The following is a 15,597-nucleotide window of genomic DNA, read 5'->3' as shown; positions in this document are numbered from 1 at the left end:
TGGGTTGCGCCCCCCCTTGGGTTTGTGCCGTGGCGGAGATCTTGTGGGCTATACTCGGCCTTGTCTCAGGATGGTAAGTTGGGGGTTGAAGATATCCCTCTAGGGTGTGGGGGCTGTGCTTTGGCAAAGTGGGTGGGGTTATACCTTCCTGTTTGGCCCTGTCCGGGGTATCATCAGATGGGGCCACAGTGTCTCCTGACCCCTCCTGTCTCAGCCTCCAGTATTTATGCTGCGTAGTTTATGTGTGGGGCTAGGGTCAGTTTGTTATAGCTGGAAGTCTTCTCCTGTCGTATCCGTGTCCTGTGTGAATTTAAGTATGCTCTCTCTAATTCGTCTCTCTCTCTCGGAGGACCTGAGCCCTTGGACCATGCCTCAGGACTACCTGGCATGATGACTCCTTGCTGTCCCCATGCCACCACTGGCCGCGCTGCTGCTCCAGTTTCAACTGTTCTGCCTGCGGCTATGGAGAACCCTGACCTGTTCACGGACGTGCTAGTTGTCCCAGATCTGCTGTTTTCAACACTCTCTAGAGACCCAGGAGCGAGTAGAATGCCAGTAAGTGCTCGTAATTGCTGACCAGGGCGTACTTAATGAGGCACAAGCACAGACATGAAGATCCTTTGTACTCCTAAGCATGGTGCGTGACTTGCTGACACGACACCTCTCGAGACGTAAACTATGTGATATATATTATTTTTGACCAGTTGGAGCGATGTGTCATTTGAGTCGAAAGCAGTTTGTGAAACAATGCGTGCCATGTATCTTGTTTAATGAGTATCTCCACCCGGCTAACCAAGCCCAAGAGGGAAGTATCGAGGCCACTCCTCATAGCCTGGTTCCTCGATATGGAGCGAGAATGGCTCTAGGGCCTTGAGGATAAATTTGTATCTCCTAGGCCACCGTGCTTCTACACCTGCATTGCTTGCTGTTTGGGGTTTTAGGCTGGGTTTCTGTATAGCACTTTGAGATATCAGCTGATGTACGAAGGGCTATATAAATACATTTAATTTGATGTACGAAGGGCTATATATAAAAACAATTTATAAAATTTGATTTCACTTGCTTTTGCAAGTTTTTTATGCCAATAAAACTGAATTGAGAGCGAGAGAGACAAGGTGAGAGAGAGAGACAGAGAGATACAGAAGGACAGAGCTGTTGAGGGAACAAGCCAACATTTTTGGAGCCACAAATCAACGAGCTGTTGATGACCTCGCCATACGATGTGACAGGAGACCAAGAACTTAACAAATCTCCATCACCATAGACACCAAGCAGGATGTTTTGTTCTAGGTTAATTTGAAACTTATGATTTTCTACTGGCCTGTGATGACACAAAATGGCTGCCAAATTGCCTACACAGTACACACAGGTCCAACAGGCTTACATGGAATGAGTTGACTAATCAAAAGGCAAATCTGTCAAGGCTGGGGTCAATTCGAATTGAAGGCAGTCAATTCAGGAATCGATTTTAATCACTTTTGCAATTTGAAATAAACTTTTGAAATAAATAGCTTCTACTCCTCAGTTTATTGACAACTCATTGAAAGAAGATGGTGTTTTTTCATTATTWAAAAAAAAAAAAGTTATTTAAGTTTACTTCCTGAATTTACTGTTTCAATTCGAATTGACCCCAGCCCTGATATCAATTAGCTACACAGCTGGTTTCTTTATCTTTTTAAATCGGCTTTAATCATACAACAACAAAATCTAAAAGGCCATTGGGAAATAAACGAATGGGAAGGATTTTCTGCTTGGCAACTAGGTTCAAGAAAACACACTGTTCTTTTGCCTGTGGGGAAGAGGACAAGTAATGAGATCTTATGGAGGGCCAGAATGGGAAGAGGAGGAGTGTGTGTGTGTGTGAGGGTAGTTAGGCTACTTGTCTTTTTAAGCATGTAACATTGTCTCTGTCTGATGTTGACTGTCAGTCTCAAATGTGCCAGGAATAAACAAGAAAAACTGAATCACAGACAGATCGTTCTCCACAGGAGCATGGAAAAGATGGATGGCAGAAGCCTTTTAGKGGCWAACTTTAGACCAAACACCACACCACACACTTCAATAACTGCCAGAAATGAACCAGAAACACAAACAGCAAGATAAAAAGACACACGATGAGAAGAATGGAAGTAGAATACAGAAGCACATAGACCAAACAGTATATACTACCCCCTATCCTTTAGGTTATTAGACTCAAATTTTGCTCCAGGGTGAATATTCCCCTAGATACAGACTCAGGATCAGTTTCCTATCTCCCAATTCTAACCTTAACCATTAGTGGGGAAAATGCTAAACTTACCTAAGATCAGCGTCTAGGGGGCAACTTTACCCTACTCCTCTAAACTCAGTCTGACCTGCTGTGACATATTCAAAGGCAAACGCATAACATTTGGTCTTCTTTCAACATTTTTTTCCTGACATGGACATGTCATGCAACAGAAGCACATGAAAGTCAACATTGAATCAAAATGAAATAAAACATTTAAATCAAAAGAAATACGGCCATTAAAACTAAATTATTTACACCTTATGGCATTTTATTCAACATAAAAGTTATCTTGAAGTGGTCTCCGGCAACATGAGATCACAGAAAATGGAGGAATGCCAAATCAAATCTCTAAAAAGGTTTTAAAATCGTATTAACTTGGACGAGTGAGGTACAAATTTGTATCAAGGGACGTACAGTATACATCATCTTCCAGAGGTATAAGGAATCATTTTAATTTAAACCCAACCAGGAAATGATACAACAGTAAACACACATGTAACACGCATACGCAGACACGGACACACACCCTACTGCCAACCCTATTTTCTGATTAACATTTTGGCTAGACATTTGAACTACAGTAGCCTACACACATGACGTCTGCCTATAGGCTACAGCTACGTAGTAGTAACCCAGCCTAGACAATAACTGAAGGCAGTAAAAGGAATAGGGCCTACACTGACAAAGAAGTTGCACAACACCTAAGCTGCTGGCTGTCATTCAAAGCTCCCAACTTCGAGATCCGACCGTTAAACCAGTGAATTATTCATGTCCACATTCTGCTTTTCTCCATTTATTAATATGGACTCACAGGGTGCATACTAAATGGTACACTATTTTCTATAGTTCCTATGGGCCCTGGTCAAAAGTAGTACACTTTATAGGGAATCGGGTGCCATTTGGGACACAGACACAGCCTATGGYCTTTGAGAGCATATGGCACTATGAGCTGGGGACATTTCCAAAAGCCTACCACCTACTAGGAATGGGCCCGTATTTATCAAGTGCTTCCAGAGTAGGAGTGCTGATTTAGGAGACATTTTGGCTTTTAAATCCCAGTTAATAAGATCACATGCACAGGGGGAACCGTATCCTAGATCAACACTCCTATTCTCTCATAATCAACTTTGCTTTACAGAGGTGTTCTCATCTGGTACAAATCTACTTCAAATGGAGGCCATCACCACCATTTCAGAGGCTAACTATTGGGTTTGCCCTCAATAGTTGCCATCAATAGCCTATTCACAGATGGATAAATGCGACATTTGATATTGTCATAATAAAATAAATAGCCTACCCCTAATATTGACGAAGGCAGCTGATTCAATTCAGACTCACTGATTGCATTTATCAGCTGAATACGTGGAGAAATAAAGAGGTTGCAGTTGGAGCCAAAACATGACACAGATGGTGCAGACCAGTCTCAATCGAGACTGCAGAGGGAAAACCCCCATGCGGGCAAACGCCCACTCWCTTCCATGCAAGACGAGCACAAATGGGTCGATGGCCAGAGCTCGGGGGTGAGGTTTGAGAACATACACACGGTCATGTATTTGGTTTAGCAGCAATCAACAGCTAATAGGCCAAATGCTTAAATGTAATTGATTGGAGACAAGTTTATGAATTTGAATAATAGGTTTACAGGCTAATGGTAGGCATAATAAACATGTTACTATTCAAAAATATTAGCATCATTAGCTTTACTTCGTAGCCTATTGTAACAAGTGTGGTTATACTGGATAGCCTACAAGGTATTGTCAGACACTACCAATGGAGCAGGTCATTAGTGTGCCAACTTCTTCCACTACTATAAAACACGTTGACAACTAAAGCAAGCACACATTTTCTTCGGGAAATATTTTCTAGTTCTATGTGTGAATTAGAGGTCTAGTCACCTTAACAAATCTATTTTAATCCCCAATACATTTGTATTCACTCTTTAAATGAGACTAACAAGATGCAAGTTGGGTTAGATCCTGCTATTATGCTTTCTTATGCTTATGCTTTTCTGCTTTCTTTCTTCTTCTGATCCTATAGAGACTTGTCCCAGTCTCCACACCTGCCTGTCTGTGTTGTGTGACCTCGTCACCTGAAGCATTTACATCAATGAAATGGTTAGTTTACCTTGTCATTGCATAAAAATAATGTATTCATCACATCATTTACTTAATCATTAATTAATCAACACGTTTTATATAAATGTCATCATTGGAAATGTCCAGGTGGATAATAGAAAAGCAAGTTATTTTTCTGAAATGAATTACTCATTTTCAATTTATTACATTTTCTAAAGGTCGCCAATGCTCCTCCTCGTGACAATTTGATCAATTATACTTTCATTATTTCATCATGACATTTGCTGTAAAATACAGTGCTCTCAGAAAGTATTCAGACCCCTTGACCTTTTCCACATTTTGTTACGTTACAGCCTTATTCTAAAATTGATTAAATCTACACACAACACCCCATAATGACAAAGCAAAAACAACAAAATAAAAACTGAAATATCACATTCACATAACTATTCACGACKCWTTACTCAGTACTTTGTTGAAGCACSTTTYGCAGCGATTACAGCCTCGATTCTTTTTGGGTATGACGCTACAAGCTTGGCACACCTATATTTGGGGAGTTTCTCCCATTCTTCTCTGCAGATCCTCTCAACCTCTGTCAGGTTAGATGGGGAGCGTCGCTGCACAGCTATTTTCAGGTCTCGGGTTCAAGTCCGGGCTCTGGAAGGGCCACTCAAGGACATTCACAGACTTGTCCGGAAGCTACTCCTGTGCTGTCTTGGCAGCATGCTTAAGGTCATTGTCCTGTTGGAAGGTGAAACTTCTCCCCAGTCTGAGGTCCTGTGCACTCTGGAGCAGGTTTTCATCAAGCATCTCTCTGTACTTTGCTCCATTCATCTTTGCCTCGATCCTGACTAGTCTCCCATTCCCTGCCGTTGAAGAACATCCCCACAGCATGATGCTGCCACCACCACCACCACCACGCTTCACCATAGGGATGGTGCCAGGTTTTCTTCCAGACGTGAAGCTTGGCATTCAGGCCAAAGAGTTCAATCTTGGTTTCATCAGACCAGAGAATCTTGTTTCTCATGGTCTGAGAGTCTTTAGGTGCCTTTTGGCAAACTCCAAGCGGACTGTCAAGTGCCTTTTACTGAGGAGTGGCTTCTGTCTGGTCACTCTACCATAAAMGCCTGATTGGTGGAGTGCTGCAGAGATGGTTGTCCTTCTGGAAGGTTCTCCCATCTCCACAGAGGAGCTCTGTCAGAGTGACCATCGGGTTCTTGGTCACCTCCCTGACCAAGGCCCTTCTCCCACAATTGCTCAGTTTGGCAGGGCGGCCAGCACTAGGAAGAGTTCTTGGTGGTTCCAAACTTCTTCCATTTAAGAATGATGGAGGCCACTGTGTTCTCGGGGACCTTCAACGCTGCAGACATTTTATGGTACTCTTCCCAGATCTGTGCCTCGACACAATCCTGTCTCGGAGCTCTACAGACAATTCCTTCGACCTCATGGCTTGTTTTTTTCTGCGACATGCACGGTCAACTGTGGGACCGTTTATAGACAGTTGTGTGCTTTTCCAAATCATGTCTAATCAATTGAATTTACCACAGGTGGACTCCAATCAAATTGTAGAAACATCTCAATGATGATTAATGGAAACAGGATGCACCTGAGCTCAATCTTGTAGTTTGTGTACAATTACAATCTACACTGAACAAAAATATAAAACGCAACATGCAAGAATTTCAAAGAATATAAGGAACTCAGTCAATTGAAATAAATAAATTAGGCCCTTAATCTAAGGACATCACATGACTGGGAATACAGATATGCATCTGTTTGTCACACACACAAAAAGTAGGGGCGTGGATGAGAAAACCAGTCAGTATCTGGTGTGACCACCATTTGCCTCATGCAGTGCGACAAATCTCCTTCGCATAGAGTTGATCAGGATGTTGATTGTGGCTTGTGGAATGTTGTCCCACTCCCTTTCAACAGCTGTGCAAAGTTGCTGGAAATTGGCGGAAACTGGAACACGTTGTCGTACAAGTCTATGACGAGCATCCCAAACATGCTCAATGGATGACATGTCTGGTGAGTATGCAGGCCAGAACTGGGACATTTTCAGCTTCCAGGAATTGTGGACAGATCCTTGCGACATGGGGCCGCACATTATCATGCTGAAACATGAGGTGATGGCGGCGGATGAATACCACGACAACGGGCCTCAGGATCTTGTCACGGTACCTCTGTGCATTCAAATTGCCATCGTTAAAATGCAATTGTGTTCATTGTCCGTAGCTTATGCATGCTCATACCATAACCCCACCATGGGGCACTCTGTTCACAACATTGACATCAGCAAACCGCTGTCTGCAATCTGCCCGGTACAGTTGAAACCAGGATACATCTGTGAAGAGCACACTTCTCCAGCGTGCCAGTGGCCATCGAAGGTTACGACACTCAGCTGCAGTCAGGTCAATGATGGATGGATTATCTTAGCAAAGCAGAAATGCTAACTAACAGGGATGTAAACAAATCTGTGCACGTTATTTTGGAGAACTAAGCTTTATGTGCACATTGAACATTTATGTGCACATTGAACATGAAACATTGGACCAACACTTTACATTTGCGTTCATATTTTTGTTCAGTGTAGTTCCAATCCATCTCACTCAGAACAAGCCACATGACAATGACATAATGAATCAGTGCACAAAGGTGATGATCAACAATTGACGCCATATTTGTTGTCTCAAATCAAATGCATACCAGCAGTACTGAAGAACTGGTCACCATCTCTAAGTCAGACAGTACCATCCTCTCACCTCTGTGATGACGAGACCTGCTTGGCGAGACTACTATGAATGTCTTTATAACATATACAGTCAGGTCCATAATTACTGGCACCCTTGATAAAGATGAGCAAAAAAGACTGTATAAAATAAATACAAATATTATATATTGTATGCTAAAAGAAAAATCGGGAAATTATATTATTTTATACTAATACAAATGCTCAGAGAAAGACATTTTGTTTAACAAGTAAGAAAAAAAAAGTGGGGGGGGGGGGGGGGGGGGGGGTCAAACTTATTGGCATCACTGTATTCAATACTGTATTACCCTCCCCTTGCGAGGATTACGACACTGAGCCTTTTAATAACATGTTTTATGAGACTGGAAAACAAGATGGGAGGGCTCAGACCATTCCTCCATACAGAAGCCTTCGAGATCCTTGATATCATTTGTCTGCTCTTATGGACTGCCCTCCCCAATTCAAACCACAGGTTTTCAATGGGGTTAAAGTCCGGAGACAGATGGCCATTTTAAACATTTAATTTTTTTGGTCAATTAACCATTTATTTTGATTAGTGCTTGGGGTTATTGTCTTGCTGGAAGGTCCACTTGCAACCAGGTTTTGGCTAAAATGTCCAGGGTCTTGGTAAAGTTCATGATGCCATTGAACTTAACAAGGGCCCCAGGAGCAGTGGAAGCAAAATAACCCAATAACATCTAAGATCCACCACCATATTTTACCATAGGTATGAGATACTTTGTATATGCTTCTGTTTTTTTAATGCCAAACCCACCACTGGCATGTGTGGCTAAAGAGCTTTATTTTCATATCATCTGACCACAGCATCGGTTCCAAGTGCCAATGCTGTTTATCTAACTCCAGGTAAGCGATGGTCAGATGACATTAAAATAGATCTCTTAAACCACGCACAAAAGTGGTGGGTTTTTGCATATTCAGAAAAGTAGCTCATACCTACGGTAAAATATGCTTTAAGGGCATCCCAGGTGGCGCAGAGGTCTAAGGCTCTGCATCACAGTCCTGAGGCGCCACTACAGCCTCGGGTTCGTTCACAGGCTATGTCACAGCCGGCAGTGACCGGGAGCCCCATAGGGCAGCACAAAATTGGCCCAGCGTCGTGGGGGGTTTGGCTGGGGATATTTTATTAGGATCCCCATTAGCTGTTGCAACTTTTCCTGGGGTCCACACAAAACATGAAACATGACATAATACAGACCATTAATAGACAGGAACAGCTTAAGGACACATTTTTTWAACAGGTTTGCTGTTCTTGTAATAAATGTCTCTATATAATACTGTACGCTTTCTTGAATTTGTTCTGGATTTGGGGACTGTGAAAAGACCCCTGGTGGCATGTCTGGTGGGGTGTGTGTGTGTAAGTGATGTGTGTAAGTTACTATGCAAACAATTTGGAATTTTCAACTCATTAATGGTTCTTATAAAAATAAGTGATGCAGTCATTCTCTCCTCAACTCTCAGCCAAGAGAGACTGGCATGCATAGTATTTATATCAGCCCTCTGATTACAATAAAGAGCATGACATGGCACTCTGTTCTGGTCCAGCTTAACTAGGTCTTTCCTTGCAGCACTCGACCACAAGACTGGACAATAATAAAGATAAGACAAAACTAGCTTTTTGGAGTGTGGTGTCAAAAAAGCAGAGAATCTCTTTATTACGGACAGACCTCTCCCCATCTTTACAAGCATTGAATCAATATGTTTTGACCATGACAGTTTAAAATCTAAGGTAGCACCAAGTAGTTTAGTCTCTTGAACTTTTCAACAGCCACTCCATTCATTACCAGATTCAGCTGAGATCTAGAATTTAGGGAATGATTTGTACCAAATACAATGCTCTTAGTTTTAGAGGAGTTCAGGACCAGTTTATTACTGGCCACATATTCCAAAAGACTGCAACTCTTTGTTAAGGGTTTCAGTGACTTCATTAGTTGTGGTTGCTGATGCATATATGGTTGAATCATCAGCATACATGGACACAAATGCTTTGTTTAATGCCAGTGGCAGGTCATTGGTAAAAATAGAAAAGCGTAGAGGGCCTAGAGAGCTGCCCTGCAGTACACCACATTTTATAAGTTTCCATTAAATAAAACCCTTTGAGTTCTATTAGATAAATAGCTCTGAATCCATGAGGTTGAAAAGCCATAACACATACGTTTTTTCAACAACAGGATATGGTCAATAATATCAAAGGCTGCACTGAAATCTAACAGTACAGCTCCCACAATATTCTTATTATCCATTTCTTTCAACTGTTAGGCTCTAAATATCCGAGTAAGAAATTGACGGACACTATGAAAGCTCCAACCAAGTTTATTCACCCATTGGGTCAATACAGCTGCATAAGACAAAGACATGGTTCCACCAGTGGTAGTACATATACACCACAATTTGGGTTGGAATCTCCTCCTCTCTAAACATTACATCTTTGTTGCTAGGCAGGAAATTAAGTGACGCGGGCAATAAACTGTTCCTTCTCCCTTAACGTGACCTGACCTGGGCCCCCTTCCTCACTAAACCACATCTCTCCACCCTTATCTGTGCCTGCCAAGATGTGATCGTCTTTCCTTCACTTAGAACATTCCATGCATTATTGCCTCTACCATATACAGTCCTCCTACATACACCCATCAACTTCTGGTGTATAAACCAGACTATGACACTCCTCATGTCTCTAGTATAACTAATGATTAATAATAGAAGTTTAGAAATCCGAACCCATCACAACCAATCATCAGTCGTTTGTGTCAGTGCAGTACATGTTGAGTGCCCTTCTCTATAAGCATGCTGAATGTCTGTTGTTAATTTGTTTACAGAGAAATAGCATTGTATTTGCTAAAACACATTTTTTTCCAACAGTTTGCTAAGAGCTGGCAGCAAGCTGATAGGTCTGCTGTTAGTAACAGTAAAGGCCGCTTTACCTCTCTTGGGTAGCGGAATTACTTTGGCTTCCCTCTAGGCCTGAGGAGTGAGGACAAAGACTTTCCTCTAGGCTCAGATTAACAATATGTCAGATAGGAGTGGCTATAGAGTCAGCTACCATGCTCAGTAGCTTTCCATCGAAGTTGTCAATGCCAGGTTTGTCCTTACTGATCGATTACAATTTGTCCACCTTCTCCCACACTAACAGTACAAAATTAAAACTTGCAACACTTTTCTTTCATTACTTGTTTTTTTATGCATGAATATGATGGCTCACTGTTCATTGTTTGCCCACTTTGCCAATGAAGTGATCAATAAAATAATTGGCAACATCAAATAGTTTTGTGATGAATAAGCCATTTGATTAAATGAAAGATGGAGTTGAATGTCTTTCTGCCCATAATTTTATTTAAAGCACTCCAAAGTTTTTTCCATCATTCTTTATACCATTGACCTTGGCTTCATAATACAGTTTCTTCTCCTTTTTGTTGAGTTTTGTCATATTTTCTCAATTTGCAGTAAGTCAACCAGTCAGATGTGCAGCCAGATTTATTAGACACTCCTTTTGCCCCATCTATTTCAACCACACAGTTTTTCAATTCCTCATCAATCCACGGAGCCCTTAAAGTTCAAACAGTCAGTTTCTTAACAGGTGCATGTTTATCAATAATTGGTAGAAGCAATTTCATAAATTCATCAAGTGCATCGTCTGGATGCTCCTTATTAATCACATCAGACCAATAAATATTTTTATTTGGGGGATTTCTTAAGCTCATTGTGCTCTAGCGACTCCTTGTGGCGGGCCGGGCGCCTGCAAGCTGACCTCAGTCGTGAGTTGAATGGTGATTCCTCCGACACATTTGTGTGGCTGGCTTCCGGGTTTAGCAAGCATTGTGTTAAGAAGCAGCGCAGCTTGGTGAGTCATGTTTCGGAGGACGCCTCTCTCTCTCTCGAGCCCGTTGGGGAGTTGCAGCGATGAGACAAGATTGTAACTACCAATTGGATATCACGAAAATTGGGGAGAAAAGGGGCAAAAAATAATTACAAAATGCTTCAAAACTGCAACATTTTCTCTACACCCAATGGCAAAATCTCACTCAGGGCCTCCAAAAGGCTAATTAGCTAATACTCTTCATACAGAAAAACATTGCTTTTCAAAGTACCATTTAAGCCTTGCAACAGAGAAGCATATACTGTAGGCCTGTCTCAGTTTTGGATATGTTGGTGATACACTATACTGTATATAAAAATGTATGTCTATATTCCTTCAAATTAGTGGATTCTGCTATTTCAGCCACACCCGTTTCTGACAGCTGTATAAAATGGAGCACACAGCCATGCAATCTCCATAGACAAACAATGGCAGTAGAATGGCCCATACTGAAGAGCTCAAAGACTTTCAACGTGGCACCGTCATAGGATGCCACCCTTCAAACAAGTCAGTTCGTCAAATTTCTGCCCTGCTAGAATTGCCGCGGTCAACAGTAAGTGCTGTTATTGTGAAGTGGAAACGTCTAGGAGCAACATCAGCTCAGCCGCAAAGTGGTAGGACACACAAGCTCACAGAATGGGACCACCGAGTGCTGAAGCGCGTAGCACGTAAAAATAATCTACAAAACTCATTACCGAGATCCAAACGTGCCTCTGGAAGCAACGTCAGCACAAGAACTGTTCGTCGGTAGCTTCATGAAATTGGCTTCCATGGCCAAGCAGTCGCACACAAGCCTAAGATCACCATGTGCAATGCCAAGTGTCAGCTGGAGTGGTTTAGAGCTCACCACCATTGGACTCTGGAGCAGTGGAAACGCGTTCTCTGGAGTGATGAATCACGCTTCACCATCTGGTAGTCCGACAGACAAATCTGGGCTTGGCGGATGCCAGGAGAACGCTACCTGCCCTGCTACCGGTACCAACTGTAAAGTTTGGTGGAGGAGTAATAATGGTCTGGGGCTGTTTTTCATGGTTCAGGCTAGGCCCCTTAGTTCCAGTGAAGGGAAATCTTAATGCTACAGTATACATTCATACATACTAGACGATTCTGTGTTTACAACTTCTTGGCAACAGTTTGGGGAAGGCTCTTTCCTTTTTCAGCATGACAATGCCCCTGTGCACAAAGTGAGGTCCATACAGAAATGGTTTGTCGAGATCGGTGTGGAAGAACTTGACTGAACTGCACAGAGCCCTGACCTCAACCCCATCGAACAACTTTGGGATGAATTGGAACGCAGAATGCGAGCAAGGCCTAATCGCCAAACATCAGTGCCCGACCTCACTAATGCCCTTGTTGCTGACCGGAAGCAAGTTCCCACAGCAATGTTCCAACATCTAGTGACCCTTCCCAGAAGAGTGGAGGCTGTTATTTCAGCAAAGGGCAGACCAACTCCTTATTAATGGCCATGATTTTGGAATGATATGTTTGACGAGCAGGTGTCCACATACTTTTGGTCATGTAGTGTATGACATTTCTAGTTCTGTAGTCAATATGAATCATCCAGAATTTTGATATTACACTACAGACAACACGTACAACACATTTCCATGTCAGTTTGGAAATCAGTAATCATCTGAAAATAAAAAATTGACAGTCAGTATATGGTTCGTCATTGCAAGGGTTCATTTAATGAGACTACTAGAGTATCAAATAATATAATAATGCAATTTAGACATTTTGACCAGGGCCCTTATGGGCCCTTAAAAGTAGTACAATATATAGGGAGCCATTTGGGACACATGTCTGGTCTTCTGATAGGACACAGACAAAGTGATTGTCTCTAGGATGAGGACTGATTAAGTCTGCTCTGCCAACATCCTGATTACACCCATGGATCTGGAGAAACAGTACTGTACACACACACACACACACACAAAGACAGAGAGATTTCCCTCTTTCTCTTTGGTGGTGTAGTAGTGCAGAGAAAGACAAAGAAGTGAGCGTGAGAGAAAGAGATCCTCTTTTTCTTTGTTGGTGTGGTAATTTAGAGAAAGAAAGTGCAAAAGAGAGAGATACGCCTCTCTCCATCTCCCTGTGTGGTAGTGCAGATAAAAAACTGAAAGAGGGGATACCTGCACTGGTTGGCTGGTGGAGGGGTGCACCACAGGCAGGCAGGGCCTTCCCCCTCCCCCTCACCCCCTCCTGAATGTGTTAAGAGGAGGGCTATCCCAGCCAGCAGCATTATGCCATACTTTCTTCCTCTCTGCAGTCTCCTCTAGCAAGCTAGAGGCTGGCCGATCCATGCATCTGACATCAGAGGTGTATTCGGGAACCTGAAACGTTCAGGCCCCGGTTTCCCGATAGCGAAGGAACTAAGGCTTACGAGTGTTTTAACAATACATCTGTCCTGCAACGCGGAAGATTTAAATGGTGTTTCCCAAAACACCACACAGAGAGAACATTCGCTAAGTGTGTGTGTTGAGGAATGCATCGATACTGATAAGATCGATACCGCTAGGATCGAAAGAAAGCTGATTGCAGCGCTGCCTTTCTCCATTCAAATCTTACCTTAACATTAGAACTATTCCACAATAATGACAACGGATCAGCTCCTACAGAGATATTATCACCTATGGCAGCAAATATTGAGACCCTATAATAATGCATAAAATTAAGATCTGGCACATCATTGCGCACCTGTCAGGCTACACAAAAGTTACAGACAGTAGCCAACTAGAAAATAAAAATTAATTGAATGAACATGAAATTGATTTTAATATTAATATGAAGCCTATACTGTAGGTAAGCTATTTATATTTTAATGCAGTCATCTCGGTTTTGATTTGGAGAATATTTATGTCCTTTGCTTGTTTGTAGCAATTGCAAAGACATTGGCAACTTTGTATTTGTAGTCAACTTCGTTGTGAAGTTATCGGTGCTCACAGAGACAGATTAACACATTGATTCTATGTTTAGCGGTAATACATATAAAGTGAAGCAGTAGGGAAAAAACTAATCTAACGACAAACTTAGCTGTTCTACGAGTGGTCTGAGGAAGTCGGTAAATAACAAGTGTTTTCATGTGCAACTTTAGTAAGGATGATTTTGGGAAAGAGCTCGGAGATTTAGCGATGCTCCTATGAAGGTTCTTAACGATGAATTTAGCCTTAAGCCTAGGAGGGATCCAGCTTTTGTCAAATTAACGTCAGGTAGGATAATTTACGCAGCAGGATAATAACGTAGCAGGTTAGGAGAATTAAGTTAAAGTTAGAAAAGGGATACGGTTAGCAAAACAATATATAATAATTATGACATACAATTGGCAAAAGCTGGATCTGTCTAGTCATGACCTTAAGATGCTTTTGGGAAACCGGGCCCTGAATGTTGCATATGGAAATAGAATGAATAGAGACGACAGGATTCCCTATTTCTATCTGACAGACAATCATTTGTGCTCTACACAATTCATTTCCATATGAACGTTCCGTTTCGTCATCCTCCGTCACTCTCCTAACCCATCAGCCTACATGCATCATAATTGGCTATAACTAATAGGCTGGCCTTTATAGGCCAGATGCATTAGTCATAACAAAAGAAGAGTGCATTATGGCAGTGTTTCCCAACCTCGGTGCCTGAGTACCCCCAAGAGCACAATTGTAACCCCAGACAAAAACACCTGATTCAACTTGTCAAGGTATGCTTGTTCAGGGCCACAACAAAAATATTTTGCCTACTGTTGGGTGTACTCGATGACTGAAGTTGGGAAACTGCATTGGGGCACAGATAGACAAGGCAGGAGAGAGAGAGAGAGAGAGAGAGAGAGCGTTAGCATCCAGTAGGCTATATTAGTTGTGTCACATGGACCTACATTTAAGAATCAGCAAGGGAGTTTGTTGTTATTCAACATCGGTCAGATTACATATAGTTTTACAAATGGCTTGCATATGACATAATTTAAGGCAGTCAGGCCTATAGTAGACATTTCTTATTTCGCAATGGACTGTTAGTGTTCTGCCCTAGATCTATCTGACCATTTGTCTGCCTATAACAGTAGGCTATTTACTCAAGTCTGTGTAACTGTTTAGGTGAAAGATTGAAGGTTTAGACGGTCGTAATGGTAATAATAAGAGCCTATCATTTGGACACAGCTGCGTCTGGTAGCTATGGGAGACAACTTGTCTAGCTACCTATCCATCCACATCGCTCCGGCCAACTAGCAGTCGATAGAGCAACGGAATTAAATTTAGGGTCGTCGGGCAAGGAGAGGACAGTATCCGTGTGGGTGTTGGTCTTAAAACCAGACAATTCTCAACTTGGTCCTCGCATATCAGAAGGAGCAAGTTAGTAATGCCTTCTCCTGAAATATCAAAATGATCAAATAAGCACCACTCTACTGCAAGCCCTTCTGGAAGGCATAAATACGAAAATAGGGTTATAGCCGTAGTGGCAAATTGTAGCTAGAAATCAAGGTTGCAGCGGTAGTCTATTGTTTTGTGGGATAATATGTTGTTATTCTGTTGCCAATTGTGGAAAGAGCAGATCCTAGCTAATAACCACATCTTGAAAGACTTCCTTCGCGCGTGGTATCCACAGCAGTGCACGCGACGGGTCAAACAATGCTCCCAACGGA

General features: G+C 42.2%; 1 protein-coding gene across 1 annotated transcript in view; it reads right to left on the bottom strand.

The window, feature by feature from the left end:
- The window catches only part of LOC111980912 (calpain-5-like), a 61,821-nt gene that overhangs the window by 45,856 nt on the left and 368 nt on the right, over positions 1–15,597 (bottom strand). The window lies entirely within an intron of this gene.

The sequence above is a fragment of the Salvelinus sp. IW2-2015 genome, linkage group LG20, assembly GCF_002910315.2.
Source record: "Salvelinus sp. IW2-2015 linkage group LG20, ASM291031v2, whole genome shotgun sequence".
In the NCBI taxonomy this organism is placed as follows: Eukaryota; Metazoa; Chordata; class Actinopteri; order Salmoniformes; family Salmonidae; genus Salvelinus; species Salvelinus sp. IW2-2015.
The sequence above is the reverse complement of the archived record's forward strand: the minus strand, read 5'-3'. Positions and strand labels throughout refer to the sequence as shown.